At 41.8% G+C, this 15,024-nt stretch overlaps 1 long non-coding RNA gene across 1 annotated transcript in view; it reads left to right on the top strand.

The window, feature by feature from the left end:
- LOC121284237 overlaps nucleotides 1-13,706 on the top strand; it is a 40,614-nt gene extending 26,908 nt beyond the window's left edge. Inside the window, exon 2 of the long non-coding RNA XR_005944457.1 lies at nucleotides 12,085-13,706. This is a non-coding gene — a long non-coding RNA (uncharacterized LOC121284237). The remainder of the gene's footprint in view (nucleotides 1-12,084) is intronic.
- Nucleotides 13,707-15,024: the final 1,318 nt, after the last annotated feature.

The following is a 15,024-nucleotide window of genomic DNA, read 5'->3' as shown; positions in this document are numbered from 1 at the left end:
ACATGTCAGAGGAACTGTTTTTGAATGTAGCATCATCGGAACAGATGCGACGGAGGCGAAGGAATTGAGAGAATGGGATGGAGTCCTTACAGGAAGCGGGGTGTGAGGAGCTGTAGTCAAGGTAGCTGTGGGAGTCGGTAGGCTTGTAATTGATATTGGTGGACAGTCTATCACCAGAGATTGAGACAGAGAGGCCAAGGAAGGGAAGGGAAGTGTCAGAGATGGACCACGTGAAAATGATGGAGGGGTGGAGATTGGAAGCAAAATTAATAAATTTTTCCAAGTCCCGACGAGAGCACGAAGCAGCACGTGGTCCATCTCTGACACTTCCCTTCCCTTCCTTGACCTCTCTGTCTCAATCTCTGGTGATAGACTGGTGAACAACTTTAGGTCTTGACCTCCCTCCTCCATCCCCATCCCCTCCCCCCTCTGTTTCTTCCCCCTTCCTTTTGTTTTTTTCCAATAAATTATATAGATTTTTCTTTTTCCCACCTATTTCCATTATTTTAAAATATTTTTAAATCTTTTATGCTCCCCCCACCCCCACTAGAGCTATACCTTGAGTGGCCTACCATCCATTCTTAATTAGCACCTTCGTTTAGGTAATATCACCAACTTCGACACCTATGTGTTCTTTTGTTCTGCCGTCTGTGACATCTTTTGATGATCTGCTTCTATCACTGCTTTTGCCTACAACCACACTACCCCCCTCCACTTCTCTCCCCCCACCCAACACCGCGCCCCCCCCACCTTAAACCAGCTTATATTTCAACCCTTCCTGGGATTCACCTAGTTCTGTCGAAGGGTCATGAGGACTCGAAATGTCAACTCTTTTCTTCTCCGCCGATGCTGCCAGACCTGCTGAGTTTTTCCAGGTAATTTTGTTTTTGTTTTGGATTTCCAGCATCCGCAGTTTTTTGTTTTTATTCTCCCGCCTTCGCCCCGTAACCTTTGATCTCCTTACCAATCAAGAACCTATCTATCTCAGTCTTAAATACACTCAATGACCTGGCCTCCACAGCCTTCTTTGGCAATGAATTCCATAGATTCACCACTCTCTGGCTAAAGAGGTTTCTTCTCATCTCTTTTCTAAAAGGTCTTTCCTTTACTCTGTGCCCTTGGGTCCTTGTCTCTCCTACTAATGGGAACATCTTCCTCACGTCCACTCTATCCAGGCCTTTCAATATTCTGTAAGTTTCAATCAAATCCGCCCTCATCCTTCTAAACTCCATCGAGTATAGACCCAGAGTCCTCAAACGTTCCTCATATGTTAAGCCTTTAATTCCTGGGATCGTTCTCGTGAACCTCCTCTGGACCCTCTCCAGGGCCAGAACATCCTTCCTGAGATACGGGGCCCAAAATTGCTCACAATATTCTCAATGTGGTCTGACCAGAGCCTTATAAAGCCTCAGCAGTGCATCCCTGCTTTTATATTCTAGTCCTCTTGAAATAAATGCCAACATTGCATTTACCTTCCTAACTACCGACTCAACTTGCAAGTTAACCTTAAGAGAATCCTGTACTAGGACTCCCAAGTCCCTTTGCACTCCAAGAGTGCTGTTTGAATTCATAACCTTATGCCTCAGGGCAAGAGTACTACCAGCTGAGCCAAGGCTGACACTACATTTCTATTTTTATCTTTCATCTCTTTTTGCTATCATTTCTTTTGGTGGAATGGTATGGACACAGATATCTACATCATCTGGAATTGGCTGCAAAGTGCTAAAGTGGAATATGCTCAACCATCCTTTGCCATTTCTTTGTTGAACACCAATTCTAAATACAATATAAATATGCAGACCATCTACAAAACTAGCAAATATCAATCGCATAGACCCTGAAAATGGACAGCTCTAAGTAGGACTAAAGTACATGCCTTAGGATGTGACAAGAAGATCCTAGATTCTCCGATTTGACCTGCCTGGTTTCTTTGTTTTGGTATTCATTCAGGGGGTGTGAGCATTACTGGCAAGGCCAACATTTATTGCCCATCTCTAGATGGCCTTGAGAAGATGGTGGTGAGCTACCTTCTGGAACCACTACAGTCCATGTGGTATTGGTACAGCAAAAGTGCTGTTAGGAAGAGAATTCCAGCAGTTTAACCCAGCAACAATGAAAGAATGGCAATATATTTTTAAGTCAGGATGGTGTACGATGGACTTTCTCTTTCTGGAGATGGTCATTATCTGGCACCTGTGTGGCCCAAATATCACTTTCACTTATCAGCCGACACCTGAATGCCATCTAGGTCTTACTGCTTATGGACCTGAATTGCCTCATTATCTGAAGAGTTGTGAATAGTGCTGAGCATTGTGTAATCATCACTGAGAACCCCCATTTCTGACATTATCACGGAGGCAACGTCATTGATGAAGCAGCTGAAGATTTTACGCCTCGGACACTACTCCAAGGAATGAAGCAATGTCCTGGAGTTGAGATGATTGGCCTCTAACGGATACAACCGTCTTCACTTGTGCTAGGTATGACTCCAACCAGTGCAGAGGTTTTCTGCTGATTCTCATTGACTCCAGTTTTGCTAAGGCTCCTTGATGCCACACTCAGTCAAATGCTGCCTTGATGTCAAGGACAGTCATTCTCACCTCACCACTGGAATTCAGTTCTTTTGTCCAGGTTTGGACTAAGGCTGTGATACTGATTGGACCTGGAGGAAGCCAAAATAAGCTTTGGTAAGTTGGTGAGTGCTGAAAATTGGGAGTAGACTGATGAGGTGGCAATTGGCCAAGTTGGCCAGGTGAATTCACTTGGACAGAATTATCAGGCCTCTATTCACTTTGCATCACATTTAATATTGTTTGGCATGGGAATTCTGGCATAATTAGTAATCGCCTCAGATAGGTGGAGATCTATTTAGATATTAATTTGGAATTGTTCGGATATCCAAAAGTCCTAACGTCAGCTTCAGGCACAGGCCCTACACACCTCTGATTCTCCGTTTACCACCATGATTGCCTGGACATCTCTGACATTTAATGAGCATACATAGACTGTCATATTGGATGCATTGCAGCACCATCACATTTCTATCGGTCTGGAACTCTCATTCCTATCACAGAGGCAACAGCTTTAAGGTTGTCCCTTCAGCATTTCTAACACTACAATAACAAACAACTAGCATAGATTGATTGGCCACATCCATAAAGACACCACCAAAAATTTCTGCAGGGCCTAACACCAACCTGGCTTAAACTGTCTTCACAGGATTCTGATCACAGGAGGATTACAGCGAGGAAGGTCATTCAGACTACTTTAATTTATCTGCCCAACCAGAAAGATATTGAATGCGACTGATTAGATTGCTCTATCGAGAACCAGCATGGACTCAATGGGCCAAATACCCTCATTCTGTGCCATAATGACTCGATGATTGTGACTCTTTATGACTCCTCTTATGGTAGAATTCCATTGTTTCTTAAATTATGTTCGTGTATCTACCTTCTTTATCCTATCAGGGAGCCAATTCTCTTTTTGATTACCATTTAAATGAAGAACTTCTTGCCATCAGGCCTAAATTTATCTTTTGTTAGTTCGATACTGTATCCCTTTCTTTACTGTCTCAATTTTACCTAAAGTAATCTTCCAGATTTACTTTTCCATTTTCTTAACTATCATATACTCAAGAAGATTAATCCTTTCAATGCATAAAGGTACAAATTTCTCTATTCTTTCCTGCACTGCCTTCAGCACATGAATCTCTTGCTTGTGTTTCAGTGACCAAGTTCTCAAGTGAGAGGACTGTCACTTGGCTAAAACCCATTTTAATGGTACCAGACACCATTATTTTTAAAGGGTTTTCCCTCAGGCAGTTAGAGCACCAGCCTGTTTCGAGGGTAGAGCCCTTGTTTATACTAATCAGGATCCAATGTTGGAGTTGGAACACCTGTTGCAATCTTCAGGCAGACATGTGCCACGGCATTGAATGGCCTAAGCAACAATCCTAAAAGGGGCCACTGCTGCTCACTCCAATGATGGCCCAGAAAAATCTCTAGGTTACAATTCTGTGGATTCAGGAGGAGCAGAAGTGCTCCTGTTTCCTGTAGGAATGCTAAGTGTCACTCGAAAATAACAGCAGGTGGGCCATAGGTAAGAAGTTGGTGATAAACCAATTTTAATATCATTCATCACTTCATTCACAGGAAAACTTAAAAACAATTAACAAATCAAAATCGATGCCGAAGTAAGTAAACTGAGCTGTCGCAAGGGTGTCGCATATGGGAAGACTGAAGCCATTGTTTTCAGTCCATGCTCTAAACTTTATTCCCCAGCTATTGACACCATCCCTCTCCCTGGCAACCATCTGAGATTAAGCAGTTTCGCAACCTTGGTGCCATATTTGATTCCGGGATGAACTTCCGACCCCATATCCATGCCTTCACTAAGACTGTCAATTTCTACTTCTGTGACACCCCCTAATTTCACCCTTGTCTCAGCTCAACTACTGCTGAAGCCCTCATTCATGCCTTTGTTACTTCTAGACTTGGCTATTCCACTGCACTCCTGTCTGGTCTCCCATATTCCACACTCCGTAAAATTAAAGTCATTCAAAGATTCTCTGTCTGTGTCTTAACTCGCAGTAAGTCCTGTTCACCTGGGCTCGCTGACCTACATGGCCTTCAGATAAGCTACTTCTTGATGTTAAAATTCAAATCCCTGATTTCAAATCCACCCATGGCCTTGCCCTTCCCTATCTCTGTAGTCTCCAGTCTCCAAGATATCCACATTACTCTAATTCTGGCATCTTGTGCATCACCAATTTTAATTCCTCCGTCATTGGGGGCTGTACCTTCAGCTACCTATCTCCAAGCTTTGGAATTCCCTTCCTATACCTCCACAGCTCTCTACTTCACTTTCTTCCTTTCCGACACTCCTTAAAACCTATCTCTTTAACCAAGCATTTGGTCATCTGGCCTAATGGTTGGAATTTTACATCCTGGGGGCAGGTGCGCGCCCAACACAAATGGGCGTAAGATCGTACGAGATGACATCGGGCGAGCGTCCTGACATCATCGCGCACTTGCACAATATTTCACTCTATGGGCATGCACAAAAGTCGGAAGAACACCCACCAACAATTAAACGGGCAATTAAGCTCATTAATGGCCAAACTGAAATGATTTTTCATGGCCCGTCCAACTTTATGGTTATTGGATGGGCCAATCAGCCAGGCGGACTTCACATTTTTGATGAAACCTCATCCAAGGGCGGGATAAAATCTCTGTTAGGATTCAAAATAAAAATAAATATCTGGAGATTTTTTTTTTAATGAGGTATGCTTTCAGGTGCTTGATTGTGCTGCATGGACATTTTTTTGCAGCATTTTTGGGCTTTCTTTAATTATTTGGCATTCTGCAGCTCCCTGAGAAATCTGTCTGCCTTCAGGGAGCTCAGTGGAAGCACCAATGTCAGCGCCTGCCCACTGCCCGCTCCCAACGGTAGTGGCTGAGCCTTTCTCTGGGCACGTTTCACGCTGGCTGGCCGTTAATTGGCCAGCCAGTGTAAGATCACATTCACAGTACGGTCTCGTCCAGGAGCGGGTTGTATGTCTGCTTCCGGCCGAGCCAACTTCAGGCGCATCCCGAGGGTCAAATTCAGGCCAATATTTCCCTTAAGTAGCCTGGTGTCATACTTTATTTTATAATGCTCCTGTGAAGCGCCTTAGGAAGTTCTGTTACATCAAAGGCGCTATATAAATATAACTAGTTGTTATTGTCATGGAACTTGATAGATAAAGGAAGATATTGCAAAAACTGGGGCAAAGCAAGGCATAGTAGAATTACCAAATGAAGATTATAATAGTTGGGATACATGGCATAGATGAGTGCCAAGTCCAAACCGGCAGTTATGCTACCTGACTGACTTGACTCAAGAGCACTTGACCCAGTCAAAAAGCACTAAAGTAATAGTTCAATTACACCCATATTAACCTCCCCAGGATTGTGTGATGAGTAATGTCAGCTGAAGGGATAGTAAAAGATAGAATGCAATTTCAGAACCTGGTGACAAATTGCCATTCTGCAGCCACAGTGGCATTCAGTTATGAATTAATAAGTTATCATTTCAGTCACAGAACTGTTCACCGTCACTGAAAAAAGTGCAAGAAGAAAATGCAGTTCAATAGCAACAGAACAAATGAGAATGGGAGGAAACAAGAAGAGGTAGTGTTAGTGGAATCATTGGCAAACTTCTTCAAAGGAACAAAGGGGATGGATGGATGAAAAGGATTGTTACATTCAACGGTAGAACTAAGCATTATAAGGATGTTAAAGAAATGATAGCCACAGTAGGGAAACAACCCAAGAAGCGATGAGGACACTGTACACGTTGCAAATAGATCAGGGTTGAAATTAAACAGGGAAAGCTGGAAAAAAATTGGATGTGGCCTACTGGCCCTATCAAACAGGCAACTGTCATGCTCATATAGTTATGCCAGTGAACCTATGAAAAATCAACACTTTACTTTTAAAAGCAGAATGGAAAATGGACAATTTACCTTGAAACAAGGTGGAGTCAAGGAAATCAGATGACTTCCCTCCTTGTCTGCAAATATACATGAAACTGAATAGGGTTGGAAATAGCTTGCTTGTTTGGACAGGGCATTAAAATGTAAACAACATTTTTTGGGACCTTTCATTGAAGAGACATTAAAAATGCAATAGAGCTCTCCTGTGGAGTTAACAGTTACTATTGTCTAAATGTCTACAAAAGCTATGTACAATGGCTACCCAGACTTAGTGGCTGTGGATTGAAATTCCACAAGATGGATGTGAAGAAAAACCATTCTCTCACAAGGAGATGCAAATGGCCAAGAACACAAATACTATAGTCATCTGACAAAGCGCAGATTGTGCTAAGAAATTCTTCATTAACGCACATCTTGAGGGCAGAAAGTCAGTCAGGCTGAGAGACAAAGAGACCACAGAGGGAAGAGATCCTGAACAGCAAAGAAAGGAGCCTGCTTAGAATTCCATCATAGGTAGGGAAGTGCAGATTTGAAGAACCAAATTGCATTGGGAGTCATCTATAGGCCCCTGCAGAGTTGCCTCATTGTATAACAAAGTATAAATCAGGAAACAATGGAGGCGTGTAAGAAGGGCGCTACAATTGTCATGGGTGAACTTAATCTGCACATTGACTGGACAAATCAGATTGGCAGGGGTAACATAGAAATTTGTAGAGTACATCAGGATTGTTTCTTAAAGCAGAAGCTAGCTGGGAACAGGCTTATTTTAGATTTAGTAATGTATAATGAGGTAGGATTAATAAGAGATCTCATAGTTAAGGATCTTCTATGGGGTAGCGATCACAACATGGTAGAATTTCAAATTCAGTTTGAGGGGAAGCATCTTGGGTATCAAATCAGTGTCCTTAACTTAAATAAGGGCAATTACAGAGGTATGAAGAAAGAGTTTTCTAAACCGGGCTGGGAAAATAGACTAAGGGGAAGGTTAGTGGATGAGCAGTGGCAGACATTTAAGCAGATATTTCATTAAGACGGCAAAAATTTACCCCACTCAAAAAGAAGGAATCCAGGAGAAGGATGAAACATCCATGGTTAACAAATGCAGTCAAGGAGAGTATCCAATCAAAAAATAAGGCATGCAAAGTGGTGAAAACGAGTGGTAGGCCAGAGGATTGGGAATTTTTTAGGAACCAGCAGCGGATGACTATAAAGCTGTTAAAGAAGGAGAAAATTGATTATGAAAGTAAACTGGCAAGAAAAATAAAAACAAACGGCAAGAGCTTCTATGGGTATATCAAAAGAAAGAGAGTGGCTAAAGTGAGCATGGGACCCTTAGAGGATGTGACTAGAGAATTGATAATGGGGAACAGGGAAAGGGCAGATAATTTTAACCAATATTTTGCATTGGTCTTCATGATAGAGGACACTATAAACATCCCAAAGATATCAGATAAGCAAGGAGCTAATGGGAGAAAGATCTTGTAACAGTCTCTATCAGGAGGGACCAACTATTTGACAAACTAATGGGACTAAAGGCAGACAAGTCGCTGTGACTTGATGGCCTGTATCCAAAGGTTTTAAAGGAAATGACTGTAGAAATAGTGGAGGCATTGGCTGAAATATTCCAGAACTCACTGGATTCTGGGAAGGTCCAAGTGGATTGGAAAAGTGCTAATGTGATGCCTCTTTTCAAGAAGGTAGGGGGACAAGAAGCAGAAAACTATAGGACAGTTAGCCTAACATCTGTGGTTGGGAAAATGCTAGATTCCATTATTAAGGAAAATATAGCAGGACATTTAGAAAAGCTTGACACAATCAGAGTCAACATGGTTTTGTGAAAGGGAAATCAAGTTTGACAAATTTGCTACAGTTCTTTAAGGAAATAACAAGCAGAGTTGATAAAAGGGAACCGGTAGATGTAGTGTATTTGGATTTCCAGAAGGCATTCAATAAGATGCCACATAAAAGGTTATTGCACAAGATAGGAACTCATGGTATTGGGGGCAATGTATTAACATGGATTGAGGATTCGTTAACATGCAGAAGACAGAGAGTTGGGATTTATGGGTCCTTATCAGGTTGGAAAGACGTAACTAGTAGAGTTCCACAAGGATCAGTCCTAGGGCCTCAATTATTTACTATCTATATTAATGACTTGGAGGAGGGGGCAGAGTATAATGTATCCAAATTTGCTGATGATAGAAAAATAAGTGCGAAGGCATGTTGTGCTGAGGGTATAAGAAATCTACAAGGGGATATAGATAGGTTGAGTTGAGTGCGCAAAAATTTGGCAAGTGGAGTTTAATGTAGGAAATGCACTTTGTTAGGAAGAATCAAAAGGCAGACTATTATTTAAATGGAGAGAGATTCAAAAAATTGCAGCGCAGAGAAATCTGAGTGTTCTTGTGCACGAAACACAAAAAGTTAGCAGGCAGGTGCGGTAAGTAATTAAGAAGACAAATGAAATTTTGGCCTGTATTGCTGGGGGAGGTTAGAGTTTAAAAATAGAGAAGTCTTGTTACAACTGTACAGGATGTTGGTGAGGCTGCACCTGGAGCACTGTGTACAGTTTGGTCCCCATATTTAAGAAAGGATATACTGGCATTAGAGGCAGTTCAAAAAAGATTCACTAGGCTGTTTCCTGGGATGAAGAGGTTGACTTATCAGGAACGTCTAAACAGGCTAGCATTTTTTCATTAGCGTTTAGAAGAAAGAGGGGTGATCTTCTTGAAATGAATAGGATTCTGAAGGGGCTTGACAGGTTGGGTCTTGAGAAGATGTTTCCACTCGTGGGGGAATCTTGAACTAGGGGGCATAGTTACAGAATAAGGGGACACTCATTTAAAAGTGAGATGCAAAGGAATTTCTTCTCTCAGAGGGTAATTACTGTCTGGAATTCTCTATCCCAGAGAGCAGTGGGGGCTAGATCACTGAAAGTATTTAAAGAGGCGGTTGATAGATTTTTGAAATATCAGGGAAATGAGGAGCTGGCACAAAAGAAGAGCTGATGCCTCTGGCAGCTCTGAGCTTTCCAGCATGTATTTCACTCTGGCTGGCTGTTAATTGGCCAGCCAGCATGGAATTATGGTCGGGGGTCAATCGTGGGGCAGAACTTTGAGGTCATCGGGCGGACTCACCCACTGCACCTGCCCAACGAGCTCAAAATTCTACCCCAAGGATTTATACCATTATAATAACATGACAGTAGAGTTTGGTTTGGAAAATACTGTCAATGGAGTTTTGATGAGCTGCTGCAGTGCATCTTGTAGATGGTACACAGTGCTACCGCCATTCACCGGTGGTGCAGGGAGCGAGTGTTTAAGATGGGGTGCCGATCAAGTGGGCTTCTTTGTCTTGGATGGTTTTGAATTTCTTGAGTGTTGTTGCTTCATCCAGGCAAAGGAAGAGTATTCCATCACACTTCGAACTAGTGCCTTGCTGATTGTGGGGAGTCAGGAGGTGAGGAACTCACCACAGAATTCCCAGCATCTGACCTGCACTTTTGGCCATAGTATTTAGATGGTTGGCCCAGGTCAATGGTAAGCCCCCAGAATGTTGCTACAAGTCTTTCTTTCTTTCTTCTTAACTGGCTTCCTTTTGGAATCAATGACAAAGAGACTGTTTACAGAGTTAAACTTCACTAATACAGGTGTCCTGATGTTATCTTTCAATCCATCACTTGTGAGTTTTGATCTAAAGAAATTAAATCAGTTACACTTAATATTCAATGCGATCCAAATTCCTCCGTCACAAGTAGACAATGCAGTTAATGCATTCATGCAGTTTAATGCGTAACTACACTTATGGGCCTGCTTTATTGCAGTGGCCAATGATCATAATAGCAGAAATGGGCCATTCAGCCCATCGAGTCTGCTCTGCCATTCAGTGAAATCATGGCTGATATGATAATCCTCAACTCCACTTTTCTGCCTTTTCCCCATAACCCTTGATTTCCTAAAAGCAAAATACTGCAGATGCTGGAAATCTAGAACAAAAACAAAAATACCTGGAAAAACTCAGCAGGTCTGACAGCATCTGCGGAGAGGAACACATTTGACGTTTTGAGTCCATATGACCTTTCATCAGAACTAAAACATATAGAAATGAGATGAAATATAAGATGCTAGAAGGGGGTGGGACAGGAGAGCTCGATAGGGGGCGAGTGACAATTGGAGGCCACGAAGAGACTGCCAAAGGTGTCATAGACAAAAGGACAAAGGGATGTTGACGGTGGTGATATTACCTGAAGCATGTGCTAATCCTTTAGATAATTTCACCACTGTAAACACCCCTTTGTCCTTTTGTCTATGACATCTTTGGCAGTCTTTTCTTGGCCTCCACCTATTACTGGCCCCCTATCGAGCTCTCCTGTCCCACTCCCTTCTACCAGTTTATATATCATCTAATTTCTATATGTCTTAGTTCTGATGAAGGGTCAACACAGCCTCTACAGCCCTCTGCGCTAAAAAATTCCACAGGTTCACTACCCTCTGATAGAAGGAATTCCTCCTCATTTCTGTCTTAAATGGCAACCCCTTACTCTGAGATAATGCCCTCTGGTCCTGGACTCTCCCAGAAAGGGAAACAACCTCTCAGCATCTACCCTGTCAAGCCTCCTAAGAATCTTATACCTTTCAATAAGGTCGCCTCTCATTCTTCTAAACTCCAATGAGTACAGACCCAACCTACTCAACCTCTCCTCATAAGAAAATCCTTCCATACCTGGCATCAATCTAGTGAACCTTCTCTGGACTGCCTCCAATGCCAGTATACCTTTTCTTAGATAAGAAGACCAAAACTGTTCCGTTTTCCAGGTGTGGTCTAATGAGTGCCTTGTATAGTTTTAGCAAGACTTCCCTATTTTTATGCTCCATTTCATTTGAAATAAGGGCCAACATTCCATTTGCCTTCCCTATTACCTGTTGAACTTGTATGTTAACTTTTTGGGATTCATGCACGAGGACTCCCACATCCCTCTGTGCTGCAGCTTTCTGCAGTATTCTCCATTTAAGTAATATTCAGCTCCTCTTTTCTTCTTTCCAAAGTGCATAACCTCACATTTTCCCACATTATATTCCATCTGCCAAATATTTTCCCCCTCACTTAACCTGTCTTTATCCCTCTGTAGACTCTTTGTGTCATCCGCAAACTTGGCGATAGTACATTCACTTCCCAAATCTAAGTCATTAATATATATTGTAAATAATTGTGGCCCCAACACTAAACCCTGTGGCACTCCACTAGTTACAGGTTGCCATCCTGAAAATGTCCCCCTTATCCCAACTCTCTCTCTTCTATCAGTTAGCTAATCCTCTATCCATGCTAATATACTACCCACAACACCATGGGCTCTTATCTTATTAAGGAGCCTTATGTGCGGTACCTTATCAAACGTTTTGGAAATCCAAATATATTACATCCACTGGTTTCCTTTTATTTAACCTGTCTGTTACCTCCCCAAAGAATTCTAATAACTTTGTCAGGCACGATTTCCCCTTCGTGAAACCATGTTGACTCTGCTTGATGATATTATGCATTTCTAAATGCACTGCTATTACATCTTTTATAATAGACTCTAACATTAAAATTTAACTCTCTTCCTGAAGTGAGATCATGTAAAGAATAAACACAGAAAATGCTGGAAATACTCAACAGGTCTGGCAGCATCTGTGGTGAGAGAATTGTGACCTTTCATCAGAACTGGAAGAGTTACAAATATAACAGCTTTCGTGTCTGTGAAATGAAAGAAGGTGGATAAAGACAAAAAGGGAAGGGTGGAAGATGGGAGACATTAAATCCAAAAAGAATTGGTGGGGCAGAGCCAAAGAGAAAAGTAATGGGGCAAGTAAATAAACAAAATATGCGTTCAGAGGAAGTGTGAATGACATTGATAATATTGCATTGTTGGCAGACTCACCTCGGCATCTACTGAGCTCTGCTTACCCAGAATAATGAACAGCTGCCATTTGAATGCAAATCGAGAAAAATATGATTAAGGCTGACACATGCAAAGAAAAGGAACCAAATTGGGGGAGCAGAGATTATGGTCTGAAAATGTTGAACTCAGTGTTGAGTCCAGAAGACTATAAAGTGCCTACTCAAAAGATGAAGTGCTGTTTGTTCCTTGATCTTGAGTTCAGCTTCATTGGAACACAGCAGGAGGTCAAGGACAAAGATCTCATGCAAGATGGACAATTGAAATGACAGGTCACTGGAAGCTTAGAGTCATGCCTGCGGACTGAACAGAGGTGCTCCGCAAAGCTACTCTTGATGCGGTCTCCTCTACAATGGGCAGACCAAACGGAGATTTGCTGACAGCTTTGTGGAACAGTTCCATTGTCTTATAACTAAAATTGTTAAACAGGTGTAAATGTGTGCCTTAAGTGAAAAGTCTGTATAATATATGCAGCTAACAAATATTTTTTTCACTGCAAATGGGATCCAAGGTACAGGTGTTCAGAAAGTAGTAGGAAGAGATCATGCCAAACTTAATTTTGAATTGTGGAGAGAAGTCACATTCAGCTGAAATACAAGTGCATACAAAGCAAAAAAAAAGCCCAGATTGTCTGATTCATGTTCTCCTTTGTTGGAATTACATCATCACTTATTGCTGTTGGCTACAGCTGTTACTGAATTTAGTGTAATAAATCAAGAATTTTGCTAATTCCACATTTTGGCTTCTACAAAAGTTACTTTTACTTTTTCAACAGCCCATCTACGTTAAAATACATTGGAATTCTCTTTTCTAGAGCTTAAGGCCCTGCCTTGAATTTATTGTTTTAATTTACTGTGCTGTGCCCATCTCCATTATCAGATTCAACATACACTTGTAAATAGTTTTGAAATCTCAAAAAGCAAGTCAAAATATCATTTCCTCAGAATCTTTCAGCAATATCTAAATTTATCAAGGCAGTTCATACAATCAGGCAAATAATTGGACTGAAATCAATTGACAACACAAATACAAGGCTTGTGGTAGATAAACAATGGCACAGCAATTTAAGCTGTGTAGGTTTGGTTTGTTTATTTTTAAACTACTGACCAATGCTAGGAACTGCCAGCTATAGTCAAAAAGTCTGGTTTTGACATGTGAGAGAAATATTTAGGGCAAATACATATGACTTTATATAAGACTGAGATTTTGTAAACCTCAGAAGGAACTTATTTACATTGTTTTTATCAATATCATTATGCCTAGTCTTTGAATAAACTGGAAATGTTGAAAGTACATGGCCATGATTTTATCCGGAATGTGAATTCCAGTTTCGAGATCCACCAGAGCACAGCAGAGCCTTATGGATCCCAACTCTTAAAAGAGGAACAAGAAAAAAAGTGTCTACTGTCATTCATCCTATTCGATCTTCACTAATGACATTTTGTATGATTTTGTGGGGAATTACATCCAAGTGTCTTTTTGAGGTAGCTCTGGAGTACGGTATTGCTTCTTATCACAGATGATGGCCAGAATTTTTCTGTCGGCGAGCTGGGGTCAGGGAACCCCCGATATCATCCAGCCCCATTTAAATATTTAGGAAGGCGGGGGGACAGTGCAATCAGCTGTCCGCCCGCCAACCTGTCAATGGCCAATTGAGGCCGTTGACAAGATAATTAAGCTAATTAAAGGCTCTGCCGGTCCAACCTTAAGGTTGGTGGGCAGGCCAGGAGCCCCACATCGGACTTCTGAAAAAACATGAAACCTCATCCACTGGTGGGATGAGGTTTCATGTCTGTTTTAAAAAAAACTTTAATAAGTTTATGTGATATTTATTAACATGTCCCATCTCGTGTGACATTTTCTATTTTTGAAATTTATAAAACTTTCAGCACTCTTTCTGAGACAGCTCTTAGTCTCAGGGAGATGTGCGCTCTTTGACAATTGGGGAATCCCTTCCTCCCCACACAGGAAACACATAGTGCTTCCCGTCGGGCGGTCCGCTGGGTGGGCCTTAATTGGCCCGCCCACTCAAAATGGTGGCGGCGCCCATTTTGGCGGTGGCGATCGGCTGCCTGCCCGCCGCCGAGCCGTTGGGGCCCGCCCACACATCAAGGCCAAAATTCTGCCCAATATTGCGATCTACTAAGCTCTGCTCGCCATCTTTAACAGTGGCTCAACTAGTGGGACATAGTATTTGGAGTTCTAAGATGTAGCATTATGGTTTTGCACAGCTCAAGGAAGTCTCACGGATAGATACAAAGTTGAATTGCATCATCATGTTGAGGATCTGGAATCCCAATTTTTGCCTGAGCACAAAAACTTTAAGACTGCTCTGTGAAGGATAAGGGCACTTCCAAACAAAAACAGAAACAGAAATACCTGGAAAAACTCAGCAGATCTGGCAGCATCGGCGGAGGAGAGCACAGTTGATGTTTTGAGTCCTCATGACCCTTCAACAGAACTAAGTAAAAATAGGAGGGCGAAATATCTGTTTTTGTTTTGGATTTCCAGCATCCGCAGTTTTTTGCTTTTACAAAAGCACTTCAGTCTTGTCCATTTTTAATGATAACAAAGCCCAGATTAAGCTTTGGGAACGTAAGAATAAAAAAAG

This window comes from Carcharodon carcharias, chromosome 1 (assembly GCF_017639515.1).
Source record: "Carcharodon carcharias isolate sCarCar2 chromosome 1, sCarCar2.pri, whole genome shotgun sequence".
Lineage (NCBI taxonomy): Eukaryota > Metazoa > Chordata > Chondrichthyes > Lamniformes > Lamnidae > Carcharodon > Carcharodon carcharias.
This window is presented reverse-complemented; position numbering and strand designations above follow the sequence as displayed.